Below are 14,701 nucleotides of genomic sequence, written 5' to 3' on the forward strand. Positions count from 1 at the left end.
AAATGTTGAAATAAGAGGAAAGATCTACAGAATGAAGTTTTGGGTTGGACTGCAGTACCAAATGTCACACTGAAAACAAACCCTGTCCTGTACCTTTGTGTTATTATGCTATGTGAATTTGTGTTTTTCCTTTCTTTATGTGTTTAGCTAATAAGATTTATGTTGTAGAATTTTTCTGATGTTTGGACATTATTTATTTTGTGTTGTTTTAATGCTCATGTGTGAAGTTGATGTTTCAAAAGTTATTCTGATCTTTTATGTATGTGCTAATGTCGTAATTCTTGTAACACTGATGTACATGTTTATTTCTATTCTTTTGTAAAGCCTGTTTTACTACAAATGTTGTCTGTAGTGTTATGTTCTTTAATGAAGTATTTTGTACCTTTGTTATTGTATTCTTATGTTATAAAATTGTAATTGACATCAGTTCATCAAATTAAGTAACTTGTAAGTTACATTTCATTGCACACGTTTCTGTTGGTCATAGTATGTGGACAATATGTGAGAAGTAGGGACTGATAGTGTTTGCATGTGTGTTAATAATTCAGCAAGGGATTGGTTAACAACATTGCTGATTCTAAGGACAATCAGAAACAAAGCTTTGTGAGTGCGCAAGTGGTGGTTTATGGACTTGCTATATTGTCCACAAGACTCTTCTACGATGGTTGTGCACCTGCACAGTCGCAACTGATGGCTGCTAGCCATCTCTACAAGGACTACAGTGGGTCTGCACCTCTGGTGGCCGACCAATACCATACTCTCTACCAAGACTACAGTGGGTGTGCTCTGTGATGACTTACCTACCAATATTCTTTAAAACTTCGACTGACTCTGCTGTGGGTTTGCTCTGTTGTGGCTCATTACCTGTCTGCATGTCAAGAGTCACCACTGTCTTTCCGTTGAAAGGACAAGACTACTTCTTCAAGACTGCATGGAAATCCACAACTAGCCGGCCGCGGTGGTCTCGCGGTTCTAGGCGTGCAGTGGGGAACCGTGCGACTGCTACGGTCGCAGGTTCGAATCCTGCCTCGGGCATGGATGTGTGTGGTGTCCTTAGGTTAGTTAGGTTTAAGTAGTTCTAAGTTCTAGGGGACTAATGACCACAGCAGTTGAGTCCCATAGTGCTCAGAGCCATTTGAACCATTTTTGAAATCCACAACTTCTGTGTGCATTCTCTTTTACTGCTCAGACTTCGAAAAAAAAAAAAACCACTGAAATTTTACTGTGGTGAATGATCAGGACTGTCTTTATGGACAGTGAGAAAATTTTAGCTTTTAGCCAACAGTGTATCAATAAGTGTGTGCATTTGATATCTTTGTTATTGTAATTATGAAAAATTTTCTCAAATCTGTATTGGCCACTGCCCAAAACAATTTGTAAAATTTTTTGTGGGGAGCATGGGGGCTGTGTAAGTAGGCTGTTTAGGTTTTTATATTGGCAACGCCACGTAGCGCTCTGTATAAAAATCCCTGGCTGTGCTGTGTGCAGTCTGTAGCTGGTTTGCATTGTTGTTTGCTATTGTAGTGTTGGGCAGCTGAATGTGAACAGCGCGTTGTGCAGTTGGAGGTGAGCCGCCAGCAGTGGTGGATGTAGGGAGAGAAACGGAGGAATTTTGAGAGCTGATGATCTGGACGTGTGTCCATCAGAAACAGTACATTTGTAATAATGGATGTCATGAACTACTATACAGGTATATATATTATGACTTTTGAACAATATTAAGGTAAATACATTGTTTGTTCTCTATCAAAATCTTTCATTTGCTAACTGTATCTATCAGTAGTTAGTGCCTTCAGTAGTTAGAATCTTTTATTTAGCTGGTAGTAGTGGCGCTCACTGTATGGCAGTACATCGAGTAATGAAGATTTTTGTGAGGTAAATGAGTCATGAAAGGTGTAGGCTAATGTTAGTCAGGGCCTTTCTTGTAGGGATTACTGAAAGTCAGATAGCTTGGCAAAAAAAAAAAAAAAAAAAATAAAAAAAAAAAAATAAAAAAATAAATAAATAAATAAATAAATAAATAAATAAATAAAATAAAAAAAAATTGTTGTGTGTCAGTTTAAGCACAGTTATTCATAATTTTTCTAAGGGGACGTTTCAAGGCGACATGATTTTCGCTGGGTTTGGTGCAGATACTGGACGACTCTCTTTAGAGGCATGTGCTATAAATACGGTATCTTTGGTTGGAGGCATCAGAATTTTACTATGTTGTAACACAGTCTAGTAGTGCAGTGTGGTGTTCTTCATACATGTTACTTTTTCTATCGATGTGTTCGTTCTAACACTGAAACTTCACTCACTAGTAACGATACATAAATCACGACCGTATTGAGAACATCATGGCGTCGACACGCTGCAACACGACGTCATGACACAAAGCGACGCGATGTTGACACACGTAACTTGTGTAATAGAGTACAATGCGAAAAATTGTGGAAAACTGATGGTAATTACATAGCTAACTGTCTGGGTGAGCCTTCTGTTGGTGCTTCCAAATATCACTCAATTAGACGTCAAGTGACGTAACTTGTTACTGACAAATAGACTCGGCCTATTGCCATGGTGCCCTGCCCCAGAACGTCCCAGTTATAAAAGATGGAGTTGGGGAGGTGTGCCTCAGTATCAGTGGTATCTAGCTCTGCATTCTGATTGCCAGATAGCTTCATGACATCGACACGACATCGGGAACAGATTTACTTTATTGGTCAAAATACACAAAATCCTGGAAAACCCAGTAAAAATACATAGAATTGAGGAAAATACGTAAAAAAGAGAGTACTTAAGTATTATCTGTCTGGTTGTGGCCACTGCTACTGCCTCAAAATATTAAACACACAGACATTGAGTGACATAATTTGTTATTGACAAATAGACACATCTCTATCTATGCTCCTGAGTGGTTCCTGTTATAAAATAGGATACCCTGGAAAAATGTGTAAAAATAAGTGTACTTACATATCTGTCTGGTTGTGGTCTCAGCTTGTGTCATGTAATATTGTTATTAACGTATAGACACATTCTGCCCCTATGTTGTCCAGTTGCTGGGTAACCCCTCCCACACAAGCATCTCAGTTATGAAAGATAAAGGTGTTGTGGGGGATCTCGATCCTCATTGGCCCAACACAATTGCCTGGGTGTTTCCCCTTGATCACTTCCCAATGGTTCCGCAGGAGAGGAGGGAGGGGTGGGGGGAGAGAGAGCGGGAAGGAATGGGCACAAGTGTGTAGCCTGACACTCAATACCTTTGTCAGCAACCTTGAGATAAGATCTCCACCTGAACCCGCCCCTAACTCCTACTAACGTGTAGGTCCTCATTTGTTAAAACCTACCTTCCGCATTTTTGTGTAGCACCACATTTCAAAATTTACCTTCTTCTTGTCTGAATTACCTGTCATCCCCGTTTCACTTCCATACCATGCTCCATTCCGGACAAATGCCTTCAGGAAAGACTTCCTAACACTTAAATCTACCCTGAACCGTCAACGCCTCTATAAGACAACAAGTGTCTGGCGCAGTTGTCAGATCGGTTACTGCTGCTACAATGGCAGATTACAAAGATTTAAACGAGCTTGAACGTGGTGTTATAGTCGGCGCACGAGCGATGGGATACCGGATCTCCGAGGTAGCGATGAAGAGGCGAATTTCACATTTTCCTGTACTACCATTTCACGAGTCTACCGTGAATATCAGGGAGCCGAAGGAACACCCGTGTACCCTTGATGCCTCGCCTGGGCCTGCCAACACCGACATTGGACTGTTGATGACTGGCAACATGTAGCCTGGTCGGACGAGTCTCGTTTGTACCGAGCGGCGGATGGACGTTTACGGGCATGGACGTTTACGGGTATGGACACAACCTCATGAATATATGGACCCTGCATGTCACCAGGGGACTGTTCAAGATGGTGAAGGCTCTGTAACAGCGCGTGGGTGTGTGCAGTTGGAGTGATATGGGATCCATGACAGGTAACTCGAACGTAAGCGTCCTGTCTGATAACCTACATCCATTCATGTCCATTGTGGATCCCGACGGTGTTGAGCAATTCCAGCAGGACGAAGCGACACCCCACACCTCCAGAATTTCTACAGGAACAATCTTCTGAGTTTAAACACCTCTGCTGGCCACCAAACTCCATAGGCATGAATATTATTGAGCATATCTGGGATGCCTTGCAACGTGCTGTTCAGAAGAGATCTCCACGCCCTCGTAGTCTTTCGGATTTATGGACAGCCCTGCAGGATAGTAGTGTTAGTTCCCTCCAGCACTACATCAGACATCAGTCAAGTTCATGCCACGTCATTGTTACAGCACTTCAGCGTGCTCGCGGGGGCCCTACACGATATTCGGCAGGTGTACCAGTTCCTTTGACTCTTCAATATATATTCGATGTTAAGAAATTTCTCTTCTCCAGAAACATTTCCACTGATCAATAGCAAAACTCATCTACTGTTTTTAGTGTTTCGTTTTATAATTTAATTCCGTCAGAAATGCCTGATTTAGTTCGGCTACATTCCATTATACTTGTTTTACTTTCGTTGATATTCATCTTACGACCTCTTTTTCAAGACACTATCAATTCCTTTCGACTGCTCTCCTATGTCATTAGCTGTCTCTGTCAGAATTACCAAGTCACTATCAAACCACAAAGTATAGTTTTTTCCGCATGAACTTTATCCTCTTTCCAAATTTCCCCTTCGTTTTTTTACAGCTTGCTCAAAGTACAGATTGAATAACATTGCGGATAGGCTACAACATGGTCTCAACTATGGATTCCTTTTCATGTTCTCCGAATCTTATGAGTGTAGTCTGGTTTCTGTACAAGTTGCACATAATCTTTCAGTCCCTGTATTTTATCCCCGCTACCATTTGTATTTCAAAGTGTGTAGTCCAGCCCACAATGAGAAAAGTTCTCTTTAAATCTGCAAACGCTATAACCGTAGGTTTGCGTTTCTTCAGACTACCTTATAAGATAAGTCGTAGGGTCGCATTGACTCGAATGTCCCAAATTTCTTTGGAAACCAATCAGGTCGTCCCGAAGGTCAGTCAACATCAGTCTTTCGTTCTTTTGTAAAGTTTACGTGACAATATTTTGCAACCATTACTTATAAAAAGGATGGTTCGACAGTATTCACACCTACCTTCTTCAGAATTGGAATTGTTACATTCATTTTTAAATCTGGGGGTACTTTGCCTGTCTCGCATATCTTGCATACCAAGTGCAAGAATTTTGTCGTGGCTTCCTCTTCCAAGGCTCCAGGAGCCTTGTTTCTATCTAGCTCTTTAAGTGCTTTGTCAAATTCGTCTCGCAGTATCATATCTCACATCTCAACTTCTCCTACTTCTCGTTCTATAGCATTGTCTTCTAGTTCGTTCTCTTTATATGGACTTCATATAAATTCCTTCCACCTTTCAACTTTCCGTTCTTTGCTTAGTATTGGTTTGTTATCTGAACTCTTCTGGTTCATACCACTGCTTCTGTTCTCACCGAAAGTCTCTTTAACTTGACATAGGCAACAAAAGTCTTTCGCCTCGATTTGCGTGCTTCTATAGCCTTGAATTTATCCCGTAATCATTTCTGCTTAGCCTTTTTGCGATTTCTGTCAATCTCATTTTTAGACTTCCTTATTTTCTTTCGCCTGATTCAGTTGCTACATTCTTTATACTTTTTTCCTTTCGCCAATTAAATTCAATGAATCCTCAGTTATTCAAAGATTTCTACAATGCTTTATCTTTTTACCTATGTGGTCCTCTGTTGCCTTCACTATGTGATCTCTGAAAGCTATCAATTCGTTCTCTATTGTATTCCCTTTCCCTGTTTCAATCCAACGTTGTCTAAGGTTCCCGCTGGAATTCTCAGCAACCTTTGGTTCCTTCATTTTAGCCAAGTCATATCTACTTACTATTCTACTTTTTGTAGTTCCTTCAGTTTTAGTTTGCAGTTCATAACTGCTGAAGTACGATCAGAGTCAACATCTGCCCCTGAAATGTCTTACAATTTAAAATCTGATTTAAAAATCTCTGTCTTCCCATTATTTAATCAATCTGAAATCTTCTAGTTTCTATGGGTCTTTTCCATGTATACAACAGTCTTTCACGAAACATGATAACCAAGTGTTAAAATCGATTAAATTATACTCCGTGCAAAATTCTACCAGGCGGCTCCTTCTTTCGTTCCCCTCACCCAGCATATGTTCTCCTACTATTACCCCTTCCCTTCCTTTCCCTACTACCGAATTCCAGTCACCCAACACAATTAAATTTTCAACTCCAACGCGTTACTGACTTCCTCAATCTGTGAAGCTCTTTCTCTTGAATAAATCATCCAATTTGAAACTGTGTTCATTTGTTTGTCTCACATCTACCGATTCCAGTCCCATTCGGGACTGAAATCGTTGCGTCGTTTTTTTTCTGTTAGAGTGTATATTGCTTCCAATTAACAATACGCTATCAAAATTTGAGAAAGTGCTGAAAATGAAATCACTTACTATGATAACAGATGTCAGTAATCCAACAAATTAGAAACATTTTTTTAAATTCGAGTCGTTAATTAATAGCCCACCGTAGATGGCAATCAGGATTTATGTTATTTCTGGTTTACAAATTCTAATAAGGATACTATTGGCTCCTGTAAATAGCACGTGAAGGATTTTACTAATACCATTTGTTATTAACGGTATGTAGGAAATATGGGCAGAGATTAATTAATTATCTGTATTCATTTGTTAATTTGTTAACATTAAATCCTATACACGTATCTTAGCGCTGTCCAAAGAGGAGTTAACGAAGTACAGAAATGAGAAATTCCGTGCATTTTGCCGTAGAACGCCCAAAAGTAAAGCTATTAACTGAAAATTGTAAATCGAGGTTGTAAGACTGCAACCGAAAACATGATTCGCCCAAGTAGATACACCGCTACTGTATCACGTCGCTCGTCGAATTTTGACCTGAAAAAGCTTTGGCGTTGAAGGTAACACACGTAACCAAAATTTCGTCACACCCAAGAGACTTTATGCTAATACCGTGTTGTGTCGCACCGCCTGTGGTCTTGATAATGGCCGCAGTTCGGAGAGCGAGAGAGAAAGAATTTATCAAATGGCTCTGAGCACTATGGGACTTAACATCTGAGGTCATCAGTCCCCTAGAACATAGAACTACTTAAACCTAACTAACCTAAGGACATCACACACATCCATGCCCGAGGCAGGATTCGAACCTGCGACCGTAGCGGTCGCGCAGTTCCAAACTGAAGCGCTAGAACCGCTCGGTCACACAAGCCGGCCTAGAGAAAGAGAGAGAGAGAGAGAGAGAGAGAGAGAGAGAGAGAGAGAGAGAGAGGAGTCACACGTTTCTTCACGTTATGTTATAGCCTGTCACTGTTATTACGTTGTCTTTCATGGGTTAAAGTGGCAGACACGTTGGACAATCCATCTGAGATACCGACATCAGGGCAGATAACTTCACGGTGTGATCGTGGGACAAACAGCACAGATACTCCGCTGTTTTGTTACGTCTCAAGCCGTCTCCTGTTAGTACGCTGTTACCGTATACCCAACTGGCACTTACACACAACACACCACATCACTGGCATTACATATGTCAACGCTGGAGGTCACAGGAGTGCCTTGTATCACACCGATATAGCGCTCAAAATCGACCAACATGCTCTTTTAAGTGGATGGCTAATATTATTTTGCTCGTTAAGTTTATTAACAAAACAAGAAACGTGTAAGTGCTAGGGACGTGAAAAGCCGACCGGTTAAAGACGATACCGGTATTTCAGTTTGGAGCAACCGGTATTTTTCGGTATTTTCTTTGTCTTGCTTACTGCAAAAATTTTGGTTTTCTAAATCAAACATTTTTTTTAAAAAAGTGAGCAGTGTTTGTTCGTAAAATTACTATTGCTTTCGAATACTGGGTTGTTACAGAAATTGCGAGAAATGATCAGTGCTAACCAAGTCTGCAGTTATAAACTGCCGGCCGGAGTGACCTTGCGGTTCTAGACGCTACAGTCTGGAACCGAGCGACCGCTACGGTCGCAGGTTCGAATCCTGCCTCGGGCATGGATGTGTGTGATGTCCTTAGATTGGTTAGGTTTAATTAGTTCTAAGTTCTAGGTGACTGACGACCTCAGAAGTTAAGTCGCATAGTGCTCAGAGCCATTTGAACCATAGCCAGTTATAAACTAGCAATAAACACATGACCTAAAGATCGGTACTGCGTTGTAGAGACAATAATGTACCTTTTGCCGTTTGGCATGGCCTATTAGACGCTAGGCCTGTACATGCAGTGTGCAAGACCAGCACTTACCAGGCGTATACGACAGTTTCTCGCTGTCATCCTCTGAAATCAGTTACAATACGGAATAGTAGCATCCCTAGTTTGGAAGTATTTTACGAAGTGTGGGAGCGAAGAACTGCGATGCTCCATTTGCTTTAAAAGACTAAAAACGGGAGGAGACACAACAGCCTTGCGGCAACATGTAAAAAGAAAACATCCACATCATTTAATGGAACAAAAGGAAAATTTGCTTGATATACATATAATTTTATTGAGTCTCTATAAACTTGGAATACCAACTGAACCCTCAATTTTTTCGTTGTTTCAGGATGAAAAATTTAGACTATCCAAAAGCGACGCCGCAGGGGAGTCGTAAGTTTGTGACCTTTTGCCCTTGTTATCGCTATCCGCCTCTCCTTTGCCATTGTCGTCTTTGCTGGAGGCAGTGAGACTGATTTCTGCTGCAGCCTCAGCGACATATCTACTCCTGTCCTGCTCCTTCACCTTCATCATAAGTTTTCAGTCTTTGTTCGCAGTCTATGTTTATTACTAGAAGTAACACCACTAAAAAAACTAGAAAACCTGTTATTTCAGAAACGCTTAGGTTAAACTAGAGTCACAATGAACCGATGTAACCGACAACCGGTTGTTTAAGCGATAACCGCCATCACTAATAAGTGCGAGGGTAAACAACAACATTATTGGTTATCAGTCACAATTATAAACAACAATACGCTGGAAGAAAGCAGCGCTGTGTATGAAAACCGCCAGTATCCTTTTGAGTGGAATCAACCGGCATTTGTTAAACAAACCATGGGAACTCGGTTGGCAATTCCAACTCCGCTCTTCCGGAATGCCGGTACAGTGTATTACGACAGTGCCTTTTCCGTCGGTTTGTATCCCCTCGAGAGAAATAGTTAAGCAAAAGTATTGGTTGTTACTGCAAGCTAAGTTATTACCTGCCAAGCTACATTTATGTCTGGAGTGAAGTGGCCTTTGGGTGGCGGCTGATTGACGAAATGAAGAGCTTCGAAGCAATGGTGACGATATCGCAATAACGGGCAGAAAAACAAATTTACGAAAAAACAAAATTCGCGATTTCAAGAGATTCACCATATACAAATATTTTAATGGAGTCAGCTTCTCAGTTCACATATTATGCGATGTCTCCGTTGCTCGCAAATCACACAATCATTTAAATAACTTTATTTCCATTTAACTTTCGATTCCAGATATATTTTTATTTTCACTTTTCTGATACAGTGCGAAAAGTGTTGAAACATACAGTCTTTCCTATAAATATGTGATTGGCGCGCGCGCGCGCGCGCGCGCGCGCGTTGTGTGTGTGTGTGTGTGTGTTTAATCACATGAAGTCTTTGTTCTATCTATGAATAGTATTTGAACCTTTTTGTTTCAAGAGGCAGCATGGAAATACAATTTTGTGCGACTTATAAATAGTAATATTAGTAAATAAGTTAATTTTTTGTCTATACAAAATAACTAGAATAGTGTATAGCAACAGCACGATCACTAAAGGAGCCTTACAAGCTATCTGACGCAAATTCATAAGAAAAACATGGTACAGTCGGCATTTGTGGACTTGAGTGGCAAAATTCAGATTAATTACGGAGCACTCAGTTCGATGATATTTCCGCCAAGACTCTGTGTATCACAGAAGTCTAAACAAGTGAGTTGTATGTTCCATGAATAAATTCCTTATGATTGCTCTAGGGCGGAATAAGACAGAAGGTAATAATTTCTTCATGTATAGGATGACGGTTGTGGAGCTATGTGAAATAAAGTCGTTATAACTTCTGAACCTATTGCGTTAGGACGTTCAAACTGCCCAGTTGGCCACTGGGCATGATGAGAATCAGTATGCGCATGTATCGTTTGGTTTAGCGACGAAGCCCACTTTGATTTGGATCGGTTCCTCAATAAGCAAAATTGACGCATTAGAGGGACTGAGAATCCTCATTTCGCGATAGAGAAGTCTCTTCACCCTCAACCGGTGACTGTGTGGTGCGCAATGTCCAGTCGCAGAATAATTGGTGGAATATTTCTTGATGGCGCGGTGACTACCGAACGGTACGTGAAGCTTTTGGAAAATGATTTCATCCGCATTATCCAGAGTAAACCTTCTTTCGACAAGATGATGTTCATGTAAGACGGAGCTCCACTGCATCGAAGCAGCAGAGTGTCTGATGTCCTGGAGGAGCACTTTGGGGACCGACTTTTGGCTCTGGGTACCCAGAGGCCACTGGCATAGGCCTCGGTTGGCCGCCATATTTTCCGGATCTGAAACACATGCGAATTCTTTTTGAGCGGCTATGTTAAAGACAAGGTCTACAATAATAACCCCAAAGCCATATCTGAGCTAACAACATTCGCTGAGGTCACTGACAGCATCGATGTTCCGACACTTCAAAGGGTCATGCAGAGTTTCACTAGTCGTCAGCGCCACATAATCACCAAAGATGGCATGATGACAGGCATATCGAACATGTCAGTCTAAATGTGAATATCTGTAGTAACCTTTTAAATGTTGAATAAAGTGTGTGCACGCCGTAGTTTGTAACTAAGATACCTTTTTTTCATATAGTTCAATAATTGTCACCCTGTGTCTTCTAAATGATGGAATCATTTTAACTACCGTAGGCTGCCACTTGTATTCCTTTAATGCACCATGCATATTAATTATATTACTGGCTAGTTCCGACCTTAAGCCATTATCCAATGTCTGCAATATAATACCAAAAGTCCAGTAAATAGGTAGGACATATTAGTGGATAACAATATACTTGCGTATTACAATTCTTGTTTATATTGCTTACACGATATTAGTGATGTGTGTATCACATATTACAAAAAGTTTGTTGCGTGTTATGTGGGGACTGACGCGTTCCCACACATGCACATGTGGAATGTTAGAGCTATAGCTTTGCACATACCCATCAGCTTACAAGAACAACTTTCACAACTTACTAACAGGTAGCTTACTGGCCCTTGCACTTTCGTTTATACTTTTCCGCTCTCATACTCGTACATACACACGACTGTTACAAATCGCGGGAAACATGCATCAACCAAAGAGCATGCCATAGCTCGCGCAGGATACATTGGCCAATGCACAGTGACAAGTTCTCGTACAAAACGCTGGGCAAGTTCGTTCTCTTGTTCAGGTGGGAAGACCCGTAAATGTTTTCCACCTTTCCCAGGCTGGTCAGCGACTACACATTCGAGGCGGGCACCCTGCAATCTTTCTCAAACGATTTTACAGAAACTATTCAGAAAAAAAACATTTTTGCTATACTTATAGCTTTATATGACAGGTTATTACGATGAGCCCATCATTTCGTTAATGGTCATAGTTACTGTGATATTTCCGTGGAAGTAAGACACGGCGAGAAATTCGGAAAAGTGTGCAATGAAAAACAGAGGTCACCATGATTCTGCGTTTGGTTCGTATTACATAACACATTGTTGCGTTTGAAGTTTAGCTTACATATTGAAATTTTCTTTGGTCTTGGGGAAGGGATCTATCTGTCACCAGTCTCGAGAAAATTGATCTGATGTAGCACACTCATTTGCGATCGTACCACGCCGGCGATAAAGCCACAGTGAAATATCCACAACATTTCTCACATTTCATGTAGTTTCAGACATCTAAATAGGATGTTTGCAAATGATAGTACGTAAAGAGGAGAGTATTTATGCAAAACTTCATTGTCTACCATGTTATTCCAATAACTACAGACTTTTTCAGTGGAAGAATGTAATTTTTTAGGGCCATCGACAGCTGGTGAAACAAGAAATGCTATGGGTTTTGGGAAAAAAAACATATGTGATGACATTACACGTCTTTTTGTACCGAGGTGTGCTTTTTCATAAGCTGCTGACTTTACTTTTCCTAAGTTCCCCGCTTGATGATAAACTCCTGTTTCAGAATTCTCTCGCAATTGCGTCTGCACAACAAGTTTGTGATGCAAGACAGTGTGAACTTCGCTGTGCTTCGGCAAAAGAAGCAAATTATGACATGGCAACTAGAGAAATGTGTAGGTTTTACTCAAAATTCGTCACTCATGACACTTCTCTGGAAGTTACAAGTGCTAACAAGCTAGGCGAAAATAAATCACTACATTTTCGGCGGAATTCCTTTTAGACACTAACGAAAGCAGAGGTGACAATAGATCTTTCTGAATGGTCACCATGCAAGTGTGGGCGTGGAGGGGATTCACTTAATATTGACAAAAAATGTAAGTGTAGGCTTCAGATTAGAACAGCACTTCCTCCCAGCGCTAGGAGCGACCCCCCCCCCCCCTTTCCCACCACTGCTGCTGTCTCCAGGCTTCCCCAGCCGACTGCGCATCTAGCGATGAGGGCATTTTGTGAGCACCGTAAGAATGTCATTTTGCAGAGACCAAGTTGTCGGCAGAAGGAGCTGCAGTCATGTGATCAGTCTTGCGTACATGTCGTTAATTTTTATTGAACTTCTTATGCTATAAACTTTGAGAATATAATATAATATAATATAATATAATATAATACAATATAATATATAATAATATAATATTATAATATATTATATATAATATTAATCATGTAATCATTATAGCCGTAAGTAATAGTTTCTACTTATAAAATTATTTGCAGTACTATTAAGACTATTTACAACACTGTCAAATAGTAAAGTGATTTATAGTTGTCTTTGCTTTAAAAAAAATAAGCCTCTTTCTGGAAATAATTTTTTTACTAAAGTGGTCTCAAGTGTTTGTTTTTCCAAAATAGTGTATTAAAATTAATAATTTTCGTTATTAGCGGAATTACATATCAACTTCTTTGCAGAGATACAATATTTCTCTGCAGCCACCAACCAGATTTGATGGCGATTACATCAGTCACTTTTGTTACTTAATTCATATAGATCGCGAAATACGATAAAAATTGTTTAAAAATATTCTGCTCTGCAAGTCAGTCTGATCATTTAACATTTGTGTTGGCTTCTTTATGAGGTGTTCATATATCACCATCTCCACAGTTTTCCCCTCATTTGCTCTGTGTAAGATTTTTAATGCTCTTTATGTCTAATGCGGAGTGACTGCTTTCTCTCAGATGCATACTAAACGTTGACGGATTACTTTCACTCTGTCTGATGTGTTCTTTAAACCGTATGCTTTGTCCCCTTTTTCCCAATGTAAAATTAATTGCAATCTCCGAAATGTATTTTGTATATTTCAGAATTACTGGACGCCGGCTCTTTCTGCGTTTCGTGGCGTATAATGTCACCCAGTGTGTTGTCGGCGCGGGACCTAATATGAAGGTTATTCTTGCGAAACGTACTTACTACTTTATCTGAGATCGTTGCGATGTATGGCATGACAGTGCATTTTTGTTTTTTCGTCGTTTACTTTTCTATCTAATAGTAATCGAGGGGAAAAGAGGAGAACACTTCCCGCAGCCAATAATTATTATTTAAACGACTCGGAATAACGATTTAACCGGGAGGTAGGAAAGCAAGCAGTGACGACGCCGGAAGCGCCCGATAGACATAACCGGTAACCACTAAGAATTTCAACGAAATACCATAAAATGATAAAAATTAGACTCCATTTACATAATCGAAGGTCATGTAAAGGAAAGATCAGCGGATGTCATATCGAACTGCAATAACATTGTGTCCTTCAACACAATTATTTGTTATTGCAAGATTCTATGACCAAAAAAGCCCATGACAGCTAAAATGAACTCCCGCAGGCTGTGTGCAGTTGAAATTCGTGACCTTTAAGCGGTTTGCCCTTACGATGAAACTGCTATGAAAGTTTTGTGCATACTGTATTAGATATTACAAAGAAAATGCAAATAAATGTACGAAGAATAAATAATAGTAACCGCTGAATAGACCGTTACTAACCACAAAAAATGAGATGGAGAAATTAACTGGGACGTTTAAACTAGACTGGAAAGTCTAGAATAAAACTTCTAATGTACACTGGATTTTGCTTTGATATGAACCTCACTCACAGACAAAAGTTTTGTGACGAATTTAGATCTTCTAGAGGTTGGATGGTTGCCTTTCATGGACAACGGTTTACCAACTGATCTGTACGTTGCAAATTAATGCTCTCGCCTAAATACGAAAGTTAAAATTCTTGTGTGGGTTCCATTCTAATGATACTAGGTTTTTTAGTCCTTACTATAAAATGTTCGAGAAATTGCATTACGATTAGTTTTGACTTACCTGTCTTCTCGATGCAACTAATTGTCATGCATCAGTTTCAGGTCCACATGTATTCCGTAAATACAAATACTTTAGTCTCTCTACCAAATTTTCCAGTTAACAGTATGAGCACTAACGTTCGACTCTTCGCCAGGAATTTCACATTATGACTCACACGATACATGTCCGCTAAAGATAGCACGAAA

This window comes from Schistocerca gregaria, chromosome 7, assembly GCF_023897955.1.
Source record: "Schistocerca gregaria isolate iqSchGreg1 chromosome 7, iqSchGreg1.2, whole genome shotgun sequence".
Taxonomy (NCBI): domain Eukaryota; kingdom Metazoa; phylum Arthropoda; class Insecta; order Orthoptera; family Acrididae; genus Schistocerca; species Schistocerca gregaria.